This window comes from Geotrypetes seraphini, chromosome 10 (assembly GCF_902459505.1).
Source record: "Geotrypetes seraphini chromosome 10, aGeoSer1.1, whole genome shotgun sequence".
NCBI lineage: Eukaryota > Metazoa > Chordata > Amphibia > Gymnophiona > Dermophiidae > Geotrypetes > Geotrypetes seraphini.
This window is the reverse complement of record NC_047093.1, coordinates 35756785-35769437: the sequence shown is the minus strand read 5'-3', so window position 1 is coordinate 35769437 and position 12653 is coordinate 35756785. Positions and strand designations below refer to the sequence as shown.

Here is a 12653-nt window from a genome sequence, read left to right as displayed (position 1 = left end):
TGAAGCAGAACTTCCTGATATTTGTCCTGGACTTGTCCCCCCCCTTAGCTTCAGTCCATGTCCTCTTGTCCATTTCACGTTGGACATGGTGAATAATTTTTGTTTTCCCTGCTCTATTTTGTCGATTCCTTTCAGTATTTTGAAAGTCTCAATCATATCCCCTCACAGTCGCCTCTTCTCAAGGGAGAACAGTCCCAGTTTCTTAAGTCGTTCCTCGTATTCCAAGTTCTTCATACCATTTATTAGCTTCGTTGCTCGTCTCTGCACCCTCTCTAGCAGCTTTATATCCTTCTTTAGGTTGGGAGACCAATGTTGGACACTGCATTCCAAGTATCAGACCCATCATTTCCTCACCCAACAATGAGAGCTACTAAACAGAATGAGTTTTGGGACATTTGGAGCACATATTTGTAATAGGGAGTTAAATATATTTGAGAAATGAAAAAGTGTATCTGTTTTGCTCTGAAGCCTGACAGCATATTTTTAAAATAGCACTTTTTTTTTATTTTTTTGCAGAGAGTAAACTTCAGTCTCTCTCACAGGGAGTGTAGATCATGCTGTGAATCATTGCGGTTAATTCTTTGAAAACACTGGTCTATTGTGCACTGGAAATCCAAAAGGGCAATAGCATTTTAGGACTTGTTAAGAAAAGAATCTATGAGCAAAGCATAAAACATTACTGTCCTGCTGTATACATTCACCTCTTGAATCCTATGCACAGCTGTGGTTACTCTACTTGTACAAGGGTTTAAAAAAAAAAATAAAAAAAAAAATTAGGATTTATTCACTGCCTTTTTGAAGAAATTCATCCAAGATGGTGTACAAGAATAATCTCGTATGAGGAAAGACTAAAACGGTTAGGGTTCTTCAGAGACGGCTGAGGGGAGATATGATTGAAGTCTACAAAATCCTGAGTGGAGTAGAACAGGTACAAGTGGATCGATTTTTCGCTCCGTCAAAAATTACAAAGACTAGGGGACACTCGATGAAGTTACAGGGAAATAGTTTTAAAAACCAATAGGAGGAATTTTTTTTTTTCCATTCAGAGAATAGTTAAGCTCTGGAACGTGTTTCCAGAGGATGTGGTAAGAGCGGATAGTGTAGCTGGTTTTAAGAGAGGTTTGACAAGTTCCTGGAGGAAAAGTCCATAGTCTTTATTGTGAAAGACAAGGGGGAAGCCACTGCTTGCCCTGTATTGGTACCATGGAATATTGCTACACCTTGGGTACTAGTGACCTGGATTGGCCACCGTGAGAATGGGCTACTGGGCTTGATGGACCATTGGTCTGACCCAGTAAGGCTATTCTTATGTTCTTATGATTGACAATCAAGCTCAATGGTGCCTAGGAGTTAGGCGCTGTTTATAGAGTCGGGCCCATAAGGACTAACACTGGCTGCAATTATAACAATGTAACGGGACTTGCTTATCCACGCCTACCCTAGCTAAGATCGTGTTCATGTACCTTTCTGAATCCACATGGCCCCCTTATTTTCTAACACCTGTTAATCTGTTTTTCTGCCCATCTTTGCTTCCACCCTATGCTGGCTTATTAAGATATTTTGATATGTGTTGTGCCAACCGTGTAAGTAGCATACAATGCCATACAATGTAGTGTTATTAGTACCGGAACATGTTTTTCTATTGATATTGTCTCTTGCCAAAGCTCAGGTTAAATTGTGTTGCACTGCAGAGAAAGGAAAATGGTATGATTTGAGGTTGAGGGGTGGTAGACTCGAAAGTAATGTTAGGAAATTCTTCTTTATGGAGAGGGTGGTTGAGGCCTGGAATGCGCTCCCGAGGGAGCTAGTAGAGACAGGGTTCAAACAAGTGTGGGATGAACACAGAGGATCTCTAATCAGAACTGGGCAGACTTGCACGGTCTGTGTCCCGCATATAGACATTCAGTTCAGGACGGGCTGGGAGGACTTCGATGGCTGGGATGGTTTAAGATGGGTTGGAGTGAGCTTTGACGGAGTCCCCGGTAGATAGAACCTAAGCGCACTACCGGACAGGGCTCTGGGGTTCTGGCCCAGAAACATCTAAGAAAAAAGACCATTTAATTTAAATGATTAATGTATGGAGCATGTATGGTTGGGCAGATTGGACGGACCATTCGGATCTTTATCTGCTGTCATTTGCTATGTTAGTTACTAATAAATAAATGTGCAGTCCACACTCAATCTCTGCCCATACCACACCTAAACAGTTAACAGTTTTACTGCACGGGCTTTTTTTTTTTTTTTTTTAATTTGAGTTTAATGCATTTACAATATCATAAAGATATCAAGGAAAAAAAGGTTTCCAGACAAATTTCCAATATAACAAAAAAATACAAACAATCAATCCTTTACAAGCCCACTAAAAGGGGAAACATATTGCTTATATCAACTAAGTATTAAGGAAAAACAAGGAAATGAGTTGAGTTTCAATGAACCCAAATCATTCCCAAACTAAATAGGACATTGGACATTCCTACCCTATATCTCTCATCAAAAAAGAAAAAAAGTCAACTCACTTCTGTTCACGAGCTACCAGAAATTGTTGCAATTGAATGGGATCCCAAAAGACAAACTCAGTATCTTGTATCTTAACCAAACATTTACAAGGAAACTTTAAATAAAATGATGCCTCAAGTGCCAATACTCTAGCTTTCAATTTCAAAAATTCTTTTCTTCTAAACTGAGTGGCTCTTGAGACATCAGGAAAGATACTCTGCACGGGCTTTTCTAGCACACAGTAACCATTAGTGCAGGCCCTGCATCTACAGTAAGTGTATGCTAAAACCCATGCTTAGTGCATGTCCCTAAATATAGAAAGTTCATGTCTTCACAGTGCCAGAAACTCCGGAACTGAAGCAGTGTCGGATATACGTGGCCCGAGCACATGTAGGCCCAGGCTGATGTGAAGAAATGTAGGCATGCAACTTGTACACATCGTAGGATTATCAGCAAATGTCAGGACTGCAAAGGTAATCCTTCACGATGAGGACGATGAGGCTATCTTGAGAACTTGCAGAACAGCCTTCTTCCTCGAACTCAGCGGCCAGAGATAAGACTGGAATTTCAATTTCCCAAGCTCATTCCCTCCTAAGCCCTTCCACGACGTGATGCTTTCATTTAGAACCCCAGGTCCTCACAGAGGATAGGGAAGAGCATCCGGGCGGGTTCAGACTCTTGGATCAGCCTAGGAGCTTTCGTGTCTTTGGCTGAGGGACATGGTGCAGTCGCCTAGAAGGTGAAAAGTGTGCAATTCATAAAATGGTAATGGAGCAAGAATCTAGAGAAATCAGATGTGCCTTTTTATAATACAGGGTTTCATAGAGATTCAGGTTGAGTTTCTTAAGAATATCGATTTTATGTGTCTAGGACAGCTTAACCAGATAACTTGTGTCATGACAGAAACTATCAGTCATTCGAAATGGCATTCGTCAGTAAGAGTGCGTACTATGGACTGACTTCTATAAATCACAGGAAAGACCTTCTGAATTCTATAAACGGTACAAAACAAATTGGCGCCACATAAAAACACGCTAAGTGCTATTCTATAAATGGTGTTCCAAGTTTCCCAGTTTATTTATAATTTGGTATGCCGACCATCACAGGTATCTGGCCGGTTTACAATATTAAAAATTTATAAACATAAAAAATAAAATAAGGCAGGTTATAGCCTACACAGGGACAAAGTTTGGACATGTTGGATACAAGAGGAGCTGGTGGGGGGGAGAGGGAGATTTTAAATTCCATCAAAAATAAAAATAAGAGGGAGGGAAGAGGAGAGGGAGAATACAAATTAAATGCTATCAATGTACAACCATTTACACCAGGGGTAGGGAACTCTGGTCCTCGAGAGCTGTGTTCCAGTCGGGTTTTCAGGATTTCCTCAATGAATATGCATGAGATCTATTTACATGCACTGCTTTCAATGCATATTCATTGGGGAAATCCTGAAAACCCGACTGGCATACGGCTCTCGAGGACCGGAGTTCCCTACTCCTGATTTACACCAACTAACCCCCGGTATAAATCCACACGCCTAATTTGGGCACAGATTCCCCTTACTGTATGACAGCATGCATAAATTATAGGAACAACCCCGATCCACCCTTGGCCCTCCGATGGCCACACCCCCTTTTTGGAGCCACGCATAAAATTTACAAATGGCTCCATGCTTGTAAATATCCATGCACCATTAATTGATCGTTAGAGACCAATTATCAGCACTTATTGTCTCATTGTTCAATTAAAATTTCATGCACAAATTGGGCACCTGCCCAAATGTGCACATGCAATTTTTAGCACGGTTTATAAAATTTGGGGGGGAAATGTGTAAATAAGGTGCACTTTTCTTGAACAATGTGCACTAGAAGGGGTGCTAAAAGTTGGGCATCAAAAACCTGAGTGCTAAGATAATGTTCTATAATGGCCTCTGGGCATTTGTGTACCAACATATAGGCCCTATCACTCATGTCATGTAATAGGCCAGTTGGCACTTATTTGCCTAAGTTACAGTAGTCTATATGCTTCATGGATAAGTGCAAGACCTGTCTATGCTCCATCCATCCATATGCAAACCCCCTTGTAGTTATGCCCTAAAACACTTAGAGGGGCATTTTCCACTAGACGCCTTACTTTGAATGTTTCCCGCAAGAAGTCCAAAGTTGGGAGAGGAGAAACGGACATCATCGAAACCAGCGAAACCGCTAGACATCCACTTAAAAAAAAATAAAAAAATTGCCTATTTAGACATCTTGGTTGCCAGGCCATCCAACCTTAGGACATTTAATTTTTTTGCCCATTTTTGCCCTAAAAAATATCCAAGTTCAAAATGTCCAAATCCAGACCATATGGATGTGGGAGGGGCTAGCTTTGTAATGGACTGGCCACAAAGACATGCTAACAGAGCAGTGGGGCATCTTAGAGGACACCAATGTGAATTTCACATAAAGGGTACCAGATGTACATCTCGCCATAATCCCCTTATAATTTATAGCGAGTCCTCCAAAACTCCCCTAAAACCTACTATACCCACCTGTTTACCACCCCAGTAGCCCTTATGGCTGCAGATGACACCTAAATGGCAGTATAGTAGGATTTTGGAGGCCTCACACTTTCTATCATAAATGTAGTGGTTAGAGTGGCTTATGGGCCTGGGTCCTCCTCTCTATGGTTCACTAGCCCGCCCACCAGGCTACTTAAGACACCTGGGTGCTGCTCTACTAGGTTTTCCCATAGCAGGTGCTGCTGTTCTAGAGATCTTTTGTGGGGTGGGGAACAGGGGGGGGATTGGGTTAGTGACCACTGGGGGAGTGTTTGGGGGGGATCATTACTTAATCCCACCAGTTGTCATTTGGTCAGTTTGGGTACCTTTTTTCGCACTTAGATGCTTTTAAAACAGGTCTAGCTCCAGACATCTAAGTTCTGTCCTGGACGGCTTGGCAAAAGTTCAGTTATCATCACAAGATGTCCACGTGCCAAGTACACCCAAAGCCCACCCATAACACGCCTTCAGCACGCCACCATGAACTTTGGATGCACCATGGCTAAGAAGCCTAGCATGATGCCCAGAAATTCATCTTTGAAAATCAGCACTTGGATATTTAGGCAAGAAAAATGTTCGTGCCAATGTATGCCGTTTTTTGGAGTCTTAGTGTTTTGAAAATGCCCCTATTAAGCACTATCTTATAGAATACATGCATAACTGTGTTTAACCCCATTTTGGTGCATAACTTCTTTTTTAATATCTTAAGTTACATGCTGAATTGGCACCTAGCTTTAGGCCCACTATGCAGAATTAGGGGTATATACAAAGAGGTTATACTAGGGTTGCCAGATTTCCTCAATGAAAAAAGAGGACGCCTGTTCCCACCCCCCAGTCCCTCCCCATTCTGCCTCCATCTCCGCCCCACCTCACCTCCACACAAACCTCCCCCAAACTCGGGACTGCATCTGCGCATGTGCAGATGTCAATGCAATGGCATCGTGCATGCATATGATGTCATCGCTTTGATGTCCATGCATGTGCAGATGTCCTCCAGACGCAGGCCTGAGGTCAGGGTCTTCCAAAACCCAGACAGACTGCTGGGTTTTGGAAATCCTTCCGAGCACCTGGACAGTCCTCTAAAAAGGCATGTTTGAGTTTTCCCAGATGTCTAGTAACCCTAGGGTAGGGCTGCTCAATGCAGGTTCTCGAGATCTACAGGCAAGCCAAGTTTTCAGGATGACCACAATGAATATACATGAGAGAGATTTGCCTGCATTCTTGGTATGCAAATCTCTCTCATGCATATTCATTGTGGATATCAGCCCTGCCCTAGGGTATACTCTTCTAAAACTGTGTGCACTTCCTTACATTAATGGAAGAATGAATTCCTTAATGAATCTGGATTTTCATTTGCCTCATTTGATAGTATCTAGAGCATAGAATAATCATAAAGTCTCTCTGGAAATATGTGTGCAGTGTTCTTTGTCAAGCTATACTGCTCTCTACAGGTACCTGTGTGCACTTGCAAGCTGTCTGCTTATTTGGGCTTCTAGTAAAACAAAACAGATCTCTCTACTGGATTATTGCACTCAGACCTATCATTCACAATTTCCAGGGAGTATTTCCCTATTATATAACCCCATTAGAATACACCATATTATATAACCCAATTAGAGTGTCTGACCAGTATACCTGCTTACTGAACCCTAAATATTTAGTAAGTTGATAAATTTCCAGTACTGGTACATAGCTTACGATATGCATTTTTAATAAAAGAACAAAAGCTGTGATTATCCCGATCTGAATAGAAGTTGCTGGCCTCTTCTACAAAGTGCTCAAGCTTTTAAACTGTTTTGAGAAATGTGTGTATAAGACGGGGTCTCTCCTCTTCCCAGAATTCTGATTTGCCTTCTGGTTTTATATTTGCGGTATATTAAATAAATTTAACTTCAACTTGAACTAAGAGGTGGCTGTATCAATACCCACATTACTGTAATCAACAGAGGATAAAGTTCCTTCTACAGAGGGTGATTTCAAAGTCATTTTAGCAGCCACATCAATACTTTGTGTGTAGAATTGGCGGTTTGAAAATGTCCAGCCCTATATGTACATATGTTGTGGATCAACATGCATACTTCACACACAAAATTTCATGTAATCAAAGGTAGAAGTCATCAAATATAAATGCGAACCCACCTCCTTTCAACCCATTCTCCATACCTAGGAATACCTACATATGGAACTATGTTTTCTGAGCATCTGCCTTTAGTATTCAGTGAAGTAATTATATAAACACCCAGGACCAACATGTCATCTCTCCTCCCTAAAGCTCCCTGCCTCATATACAGCATCTCTTCCCTCTTCTTTTCCTTCTGCTAGGCCTGCACCTGGAGGTTAGGGAGGGGAATGGGAGATGCTGGGTTATAAGGAGTAGGCTAGGGAAGAGAAAATCCTGGATTACTGGCAATGGGGAGGGGAGTTAAGCCTGAGCCACCCCTGGATTAGGTGAGAAATCATCTAGGGCAGTGATTCTTAACCTTTTTTGAGTCACGGATCCCTATAAGAATCTGATGAAATCTATGGATGGTAGAGGCGCTGATAAAGGACCCGCATCATTGATCACCTTGACAGACACAATCTGATGAGGACCAGCCAGCATGGCTTCAGCAAAGGAAGATCTTGCATGATGAACTTGCTGCACTTCTTTGAGGGAGTAGACAGGCAGATAGACAAGGGTGACCCGGTCGACATTGTATAACTGCATTTTAAGAAGGCGTTCGACAAGATTCCACATGAACGACTACTTCGAAAAATTGCGAGCCATGGAATCGAGGGTGAAATACTCATGTGGATTAGAAACTGGCTGGTGGATAGGAAACAGAGAGTGGGGGTGAATGGACAATACTCGGACTGGAAAAGTGTCATGAGTGGAGTGTTGCAGGGTTTGGTGCTTGGACCCGTGCTCTTCAACATATTTATAAACGACATGGAAATTGGTACGACGAGTGAGGTGATTAAATTTGCAGATGATATGAAGTTATTCAGAGTAGTGAAGACGCAGGAGGATTGCGAAGACCTGCAACGTGACATAAACATGCTCGAGAAATGGGCCACAACATGGCAAATGAGGTTTAACGTGGATAAGTGTAAGGCATGTCGGTAACAAAAATCTTATACATGAATATAGGATGTCCGGTGCAGTACTTGGAGAGACCCCCCAGGAGAGAGACTTGGGAGTACTGGTCGACAAGTCGATAAAGCCGTCCGCGCAATGTGCAGCAGTGGCAAAAAAGGCGAACAGAATGCTAGGAATGATTAAGAAGGGGATCACAAACAGATCAGAGAAGGTTATCAACCCACGGTACTGGGCCACGGTAAGCCCCCCCTCACCTGGAATACTACATCCAGCACTGGTCGCCGCACATAAAGGACACTGTACTATTCGAGAGGGTCCAAAGAAGAGCGACTAAAATGGTTAAGGGACTGGAGGAGTTGCCATACAGTGAGAGATTGGAGAAATGGGCCTCTTCTCCCTTTTAAACAGGAGATTGAGAGGGGACATGATCGAAACATTTAAGATAATGAAGGGAATAGATTTACCGTATTTTCACGCATATAACGCGCGCGTTATACGCGTTTTTACCTACCGCGCATACCCCTCGCGCGTTATATGCGTGAGCGCGGTATACAAAAGTTTTAAAACATAGTTCCCACCCCGCCCGACGCCCGATTCACCCCCCCCCAGCAGGACCGCTCGCACCCCCACCCCGAACGACCGCTCGCACGCGCACCCACCCGCACCCGCATCCACGATCGGAGCAAGAGGGAGCCCAAGCCCTCTTGCCCGGCCGACTCCCCGACGTCCGATACATCCCCCCCCCCGGCAGGACCACTCGCACCCCCACCCCGAAGGACCGCCGACTTCCCGACAATATCGGACCAGAAGGGAGCCCAAACCCTCCTGGCCACGGCGACCCCCTAACCCCACCCCGCACTACATTACGGGCAGGAGGGATCTCAGGCCCTCCTGCCCTCGACGCAAACCCCCCTCCCCCCCAACGACTGCCCCCCCCAAGAACCTCCGACCGCCCCCCAGCCAACCCGCGATCTCCCTGGCGACCCCCACGACCCCCCCACCCCCCTTCCCCGTACCTTTGGTAGTTGGCCGGACAGACGGGAGCCAAACCCGCCTGTCCGGCAGGCAGCCAACGAAGGAATGAGGCCGGATTGGCCCATCCATCCTAAAGCTCCGCCTACTGGTGGGGCCTAAGGCGCGTGGGCCAATCAGAATAGGCCCTGGAGCCTTAGGTCCCACCTGGGGGCGCGGCCTGAGGCACATGGGCCCAACCCGACCATGTGCCTCAGGCCGCGCCCCCAGGTGGGACCTAAGGCTCCAGGGCCTATTCTGATTGGCCCACGCGCCTTAGGCCCCACCAGTAGGCGGAGCTTTAGGATGGATGGGCCAATCCGGCCTCATTCCTTCGTTGGCTGCCTGCCGGACAGGCGGGTTTGGCTCCCGTCTGTCCGGCCAACTACCAAAGGTACGGGGAAGGGGGGTGGGGGGGTCGTGGGGGTCGCCAGGGGGGTCGCGGGTCGGCTGGGGGGGCGGTCGGAGGTTCTTGGGGGGGTCGGTCGTTGGGGGGGAGGGGGGTTTGCGTCGAGGGCAGGAGGGCCTGGGATCCCTCCTGCCCGTAATGTAGTGCGGGGTGGGGTTAGGGGGTCGCCGTGGCCAGGAGGGTTTGGGCTCCCTTCTGGCCCAACTACCAAAGGTACGGGGAAGGGGGGTGGGGGGGTCGTGGGGGTCGCCAGGGGGGTCGCGGGTCGGCTGGGGGGGCGGTCGGAGGTTCTTGGGGGGGGCGGTCGTTGGGGGGAGGGGGGTTTGCGTCAAGGGCAGGAGGGCCTGGGATCCCTCCTGCCCGTAATGTAGTGCGGGGTGGGGTTAGGGGGTCGCCGTGGCCAGGAGGATTTGGGCTCCCTCCTGGCCCGATATTGTTGGGGAGTCGGCGGTCCTTCGGGGGGAGGGATGTATTGGACGTCGGGGGGGGGCATCAGGCTTTCAGGATGGGGACAGACCTTCAAGGGGGGACAGTGCACGGAAGTCAGGGGGGGTGAACGGAGAGTCGGGACAGCGCACGGAAAGTCAGGGCGGGCGAAAGGAGCGTCGGGCAGCATGCGCGGTATACCCGTGAGCGCGGTATACCAAAGTTTTTGTACATATCATCGTGATTTCTGCGCGCTATACCCGTGTGCGCGTTTTATACGGGTGCGCGTTATTTGCGTGAAAATACGGTAGTAGATAAAGACAGGTTGTTCACCCTCTCCAAGGTAGGGAGAACGAGAGGGCACTCTCTAAAGCTGAAAGGGGATAGATTCCGTACAAACGTAAGGAAGTTCTTCACCCAGAGAGTGGTAGAAAACTGGAACGCTCTTCCGGAGGCTGTTATAGGGGGAAAACTCCTCCAGGGATTCAAGATAATTAGACAAGTTCCTGCTGAACCAGAACTTACGCAGGCAAAGCTAGTCTCAGTTAGGGCACTGGTCTTTGACCTAAGGGCCGCCGCGTGAGCGGACTGCAGGGCACGATGGACCACGGGTCTGACCCAGCAGCGGCAATTCTTATGTTCTTCCCCAGAAATATTCACACAAACACATCTTTGCATGCAATGAATATAATGTACTTTATTTCTCAAGATTTGATTGTCTCATACATATGACACACGCAAAGTATTATCAAACTTTAAACAATCTAAAAAAAAAAAACTACTCCTTTTTTATGCAAAAAATAATGGCCACTTATTATAATTATGAAATACAATCCTCTTGTGCAAATTAAAACAGATCTACTACTATATACCTATGTTTTCTACTCCCATTTCTACTACTACTACATCTCTCGTCATCTGCGAGAAAAATCAACAGTACTGGGCTGTAAAGTGAATATAAATGTTCATTTTTATGTGCTCCTCGCAGACCCCCTGAAACCTATCCATGTACCCCAGTTTAAGAACCTCTGGTCTAGGGCAGGGGTAGGCAATTCCGGTCCACAATAAATATGCATGAGATAGATTTGCATCTTAAGGAGGCACTGCATGCAAATCCATCTCTTATATATTCACTGTGGATATCCTGAAAACCTGACCTGCCTGTGGCTCTCAAAGACTGGAATTGCATACCCCTGGTCTAGGGCATTGAGTTTGCTCTGATTTCACATTAATTATTACGTTAGGTTTTGGGTTTTTTTTTATCACTGTATTTGTTATGTTTAAGCTTCATGCCCTTTGGTCATATTTGGCAGAATAATATTTTACTATTTGGCCGAATACAAATAATTAAAAATATGCTAATTTGGTACAGCTCTAAATAAAATTCAGATTCTGGTCCACTGGGTGATTTTCACAGAGAGATATTCTCCCCTACCTATCAAATCTATTAACTCACTATGTGCCAGCTCAGTCACTCTGCTGTTCCCAAGCTGCCCTTCTTTTCTCATACTACTTATCACTTACACAGTGCTGAAAGTTGTACGCAGCACTGTACATTTTGACATTTATAGACGGTTCCTACTCAGAAGAGCTTACAGTCTAACTTGGACAGACAGACATGACATGACATATAGGGTTGGGGATGCAGAACCTCATAACCTTATAACCCTCAAGGCTGCACCCGAGACCCAGTATTTTTCTACCTCAGTCCCTATCTTTAAAATTTGCTGCCCCTATAACACTTGGTTGTTTCAGCAGGCATTAGACTGAAGAGCTGACAATACCTGTCTATTACCCCCCCCCCCCCCCCCTGCTTAAACTGCTTTGTTCACCCTGGGCTTTTATAGCAGTATATCCAAGAAATTATAAATATATATATATATATAAGTATAATAAAATAAACTTTCACTTTTGACCCAATTGTGGTTTTTTTTCTTATTGTTGCATCTATGAGGTCATTTGTACGACAACTGGTCATGTTTTGACTTGATTTTAATACTTAATATACTGCTAAAAACTGAAGTGCTTTAGAGGTTTACAGTTCTAAAAACAGCTCATTATAACAAGTTATAAACTTAATAACATCTCATTATGCAACAACAATTATTATTATACTAATTATACCATCACATTCATGGGACCAACCCCCAAATATAATTTAATGTGGTGTCTTTATAGACCACTAAATCTCTCAAAGGATTTGAAGCGGTGTACAAAACAATTAAATTGACTTAACTAATAGCCAAAAATCTTATCAGGTACTTTGAATTTCTCTGTCCCAACAGGCTCACAATCTAACTATAGTAGCTATGAAAAAAATAATTACTTACATTTACCTATAAAAGAGAAGGAAGAGGGGTTCAATACTATAGTGGCACAGTGTGGCGCAGTGGTTAAAGCTACAGCCATGGCACCCTGAGGTTGTGGGTTCAAACCCACGCTGTTCCCTGTGACCTTGGGCAAGTCACTTAATCCCTCCATTGCCCCAGGTACATTAGATAGATTATGAGCCCACTAGGACAAACAGGGAAAATTGCTTGAGTACCTGAATAAAAATTCATGTAAACCATTCTGAGCTCCCTTGGGAGAATCTTATAGAAAATTGAATAAATATGGTGATAGGTTTCAGCCTCTGATAACCAGAGCTGGCATTGTGATGTCATAATGCCTCCTTCCACCAGTGTCTAAGA

At 44.9% G+C, this 12653-nt stretch overlaps 1 protein-coding gene across 2 annotated transcripts in view; it reads left to right on the top strand.

The window, feature by feature from the left end:
• Positions 1–12653, top strand: part of SEPTIN9 (septin 9) — a 463475-nt gene that overhangs the window by 33114 nt on the left and 417708 nt on the right. The gene's annotated exons all lie outside the window — the stretch shown is intronic.